Source organism: Nothobranchius furzeri, chromosome 16 (assembly GCF_043380555.1).
Source record: "Nothobranchius furzeri strain GRZ-AD chromosome 16, NfurGRZ-RIMD1, whole genome shotgun sequence".
NCBI classification, from domain to species: domain Eukaryota; kingdom Metazoa; phylum Chordata; class Actinopteri; order Cyprinodontiformes; family Nothobranchiidae; genus Nothobranchius; species Nothobranchius furzeri.
This window is the reverse complement of record NC_091756.1, coordinates 52740691-52745012: the sequence shown is the minus strand read 5'-3', so window position 1 is coordinate 52745012 and position 4322 is coordinate 52740691. Positions and strand designations below refer to the sequence as shown.

The 4322-nt window shown below is 38.4% G+C and overlaps 1 long non-coding RNA gene across 1 annotated transcript; it reads left to right on the top strand.

The window, feature by feature from the left end:
- The first annotated feature begins 2713 nt into the window (after positions 1-2713).
- On the top strand, positions 2714-3812 carry LOC139063556 (uncharacterized). The gene is made up of 3 exons (XR_011516927.1): positions 2714-2762; positions 3540-3620; positions 3736-3812. It is a non-coding gene; the product is annotated as an uncharacterized lncRNA (long non-coding RNA).
- The last annotated feature ends 510 nt before the right edge of the window (positions 3813-4322 follow it).

Here is a 4322-nt window from a genome sequence, read left to right as displayed (position 1 = left end):
TTTGAAAGAAAACAAGAATTATTCGTAAAAGTCTGAATGAGTGAATCTGCAGCTTTATTTGAGACATCCGATGACCTTTGATCTGGTTTCCTTTGGTTATTGTCATCATCTTACAGTGATCTGTCCTCACACTCCAGTTTTAAGGACTATGGGACTTTATTCTACTTATGCTGATTCAGCTGATTTGACCTAACAAATACATGGAAACGTTTATTGTTCAGAAACAAGAACCACCAATCCAGTCCACAGCTTTCACGTACATGAGCATTAAACAAATATAAAAAGTTACATTTTAATACTGTCACTGAACACCAACTTATTTTATTATTATTTCAAACATAACTCTATCAACTGTCGCAGAAATATAAAATCTGATGTCCTGTCTTCAGAAATCAGTTTTGGAAATAAAGCCCTTCATTCAGACAGCCTAAAGTCCCTTTATTTCCACATAAGAGCTTTTGGAATGGAAACCCGTCAAAGGCGAGTTGGTCTGCGTCGTGCTGCTTTCTGACTGTTAATGTCCTGAAAAACTCTACAGTGTGTGATCAGCAGGTTTCCAAACAGCCGGTTCTGGCAAATGAAAATGGAGTCAAAACTCATAGGCCCATAAATGCACATTAATCGCACTTATGACAGCAGAGAAAGATTGGCAGAGTGTGGGGTTTCATACTTCCTCTTGAAAATAGAGTTCTATAAAGGCTCATAATACATTATTCTATAGAGAAAACAACCCAGTGTTCAGCAAACGTGGTAAGATTCTCTCTGGTTTACAAGCAGCTGGGGTATGGCACCTGCTGAACGGCCTCCATCATAAGCCTTTGATTGCACTTTGGATAACGACGTCCTCAGTCATCCCCTCAGGTGATAATGGACCCCATTAGGAATGACTTGTGGGAATATGAGGCCTCTGTCATATTCTTCTCCCTCCTGATTAGAATAACTGCACTGCTTTGAAGTGAAAAATCTCCCCACAAAAAAACATTTGTTCTCCGGTAACTAATAAAAAAAAAATCAACATTCCTATAAAGCCGACAGTTAAATAAAACAAAGAAAAGGTTGGAACCTCTTAGGCTGCAGTCACTGTGATTTTTAACAAATCTGTATGAAACTGGTTGGCATCTTATGGAACGTTGGTGATGTTGGAATAAAACAACAAATGCTCTGACAATATTCCTACACAACAAAGAGTTGCTTTATTTTTGTAGCCGAATATAGTCTGGAGTGGTTCAGAGCACTTAAAAAATGTTATTTAACGTCAAAGTCTAACAAGCTCCAACATTTCTGGAATTTTACGAATTAAAAACAATTTCTCCTCTGAAGCAGGAAAGATGACCTTTTAATTTGGATAAGCCAGTGTTAATGTTAACAAGTAATTTTAATTTGTCTTTTATCACTCTGATGCTGCTGCACTTAGATAATGATTGATTCTATGCCTGCACAGCAAACTCCATTCATTTACTTTTGTGTTTTCTGTGCAAAAAGGGTTTGACGCTATGTTGAGCAAACCTAAATGCAGTGCACCGTGAGGCCAGGTGCAAAATATCAATGTTCCATTGGGTTGAACTTTGAAACAGTGGTGCAGATAAACGGTTTCCCAGTAAGCTGAAGGTAGATGGTCAGTTTGGAAATGTAGCTCTGCACCAGCCTGAGTTTCCCATTTGAGAACTTAACTTCAAACAAAGCAGAAGTCTAAAATGAAGCAGCAGCTGTTTAAAAAGCCGAAGAGCAGAAGCAGGAACTGAACCACTGAGGGTGTTGACCTGATGATGGGGGGATGCTCCTCTATTATTCAGAGTTGAGACACTTTACAGGTGCAGTATGTAAGGATATAGTGAGAATTTTACAGTGAGAAAATCCCAAAAGACTCTGTTTCGGTCATTTTGGAAGGAAGGTTATACTGAAACATGCTTTCATACCCAGCAGGCTGCAGGGATTGTCAGTTTATTTCCTTTCAAAACAAAGAATGAAGTGATGTAACTACTGTTTACCATCAGTGAGTGTGGGGTTGCTGGGTATATATAAAATTGTAATTTGACATCTACCATGTATTTTTAGTTCATTTCTACATAATGCACCTTTAATGTTTGATTGTTTGGACAAATTCCAATGCAATGCAAATTTCACATATGTTGGTTCAAGCATGGGTACATTTTTATCTGGATTAAGACCACTTTAAACTCATGTTTCGGACATGCATGTCTTTGCTATTTTATACCCCCAACAAATGTAGATTTATTCTAAAGGTTTGAGCCCAACATCAGTGTGTGCAGAAGTGTGCACCAGTGACTCCAACATACAAAAAGACATGTCTTTTGTGATTTACAACCTAAAATCAATGTGACTGCAGCATAAGATTTTCTGCTTCCTGTTCCTTCTTCTCTCCCCTTTCCTGTAACAGCTAAATCTAAGTCAAAAGCTAATGTAAAAACAACCCTTTCAGCTGTGGGTGAAACAAATCCAGGTTCTATAAACTCCACTTACAGGAAACATGACAAAATGTAGACTTTAGTTTAGAAAATACAATGTCTGTTTTACATTTAATGCAAAAAGGGGGAGGATAACATGTGTCCAGTGCTGAGGCTGATGGTATTTAGGTTTGGTCAGAGCTGTAGAAAGAGAGAGTTCCAACACCCCAATGGACTTCTATGGAAAGAATGGAATGCGGAAGTCACGTGGTTCATGTAGCTTTGAATAGTTCCAAACAGCCCCAACTGCTGCATTGACCGCAGTTCATTTTCGGTGTTTCGGAAGGATTTTCTCAGGTAAGTTGATGAAATGTCATCTTTTTTTTTTGCATTGTGAAGCATTAACTAACCGCTTCGTACCAAAATAAGCCAACAATGATATTTTATGTTGCCAGTTTTAGCTAGATAACCTTTAATGAGCTAATTGTGTGCAGCTTGTTGATTGTGAGCAGGAGGGGTTTACACAAGCTTGACGAGCTGTAGATGGGCTTATTTCAGTTTGTTTGATTCTATATTTTAAAAATATTCCCCGCAGTTTGAAATAGGTTATAAACTTTTTACATTATTAGTTTTATTTGGGATTTTTTTGTACAATACGTTGCTGGTTGCTGTATCAACACGAACATGCATCAGAAATGGAAGCACAAATGGAGAGACCAATAATAAAGAAAAATGTGATTGTGAAGACAAGTAATTATTTAAAAATTTTCAGTAAATAACACTGACTGCAACAAACTGCTGAAGCATGAGACAAACAGGATTACGAACGTAAGAAGTTAGTATGTTGTTCTATTTTGTGTACTCACGTAATAAGAATAGAATTAAGATATTTCAAGAACAGTAGCCGAACACAATAACTTAAAAAACTTAGACATTTTCCATAAAATTGCTCATTTCCACTTGCTTTATAATATTAGCATTTGCAATTTTGTTATTAAGTAAGGAATGACAAGAAATAAGAATTAACAATACATAACTATCAATAAATAAATGTCAAAGAGTTACTAAAACAAAAATCTTATGTAACCATTAAAGGTTAAACTGTGTTGAGTGTCCATCTTCATGTTTTCATAGTGGTTTCAACGGTGGTGGCAAATCCCAGTTGGGTCTGTGATGGAGTGATGCACGCCTGGAGTGATTGCCATCTCATCCACAGTAAGCACACACTCTCTTTCAATCTCTGTCAGATTTTTAACCTTCAAACTGAGCATGTCACACACCTCTCCTAACACACCTGGTTCCAGTTAATGGGCTGCGTTTGTCTGTGCAGGGTTCTAACATCAGGCGGAGGGATACTCATGTCCTGAAGAAACCTGTAGCCTGTTGAACCCACTGAAAAACCGAGTTGTGTGGCCTGTTTGATTGTCTGTTTACTCCATTTAATGCCTTTTGTGTTTTTCATGCCTTTTTAACTTTCTGTTTGCTCCCTTAGGTTTTCCAGCTGGGTTCCCTGGTTGCGTAGCCTGTTCCTTTCTCCTTCTGGCCCTGATGCCGGCTCCTCGTGGCTTCCTGAGATGTCCCTCTCTCCTGATACCATCTCATGTCCCCCCTCACTTTCCCTCATCTCATTTGCCTCACTGCTGCTGCTGCTTTCCTCATTCTCTGAAATTATAATGGCACTGTTAGAATAAAGAATGATTTTTAAATAAAACAAATACAAATGTCTAATATTTCAAAAGATTCATACCACAGTTTACTTGAGTACAAAATGTGTGGTCACTGGTCAGTGGATCAACATGCAGTGGTTCTGCTGTACTTCTCACTGTGAGATCCTTCCTCCTCCTTGGTTCAGGGCGATGAACAAACAGGGTTGGAACAGCATCAGCCCCGAGACTCACCTTGCCTTGTCTAGTCTTA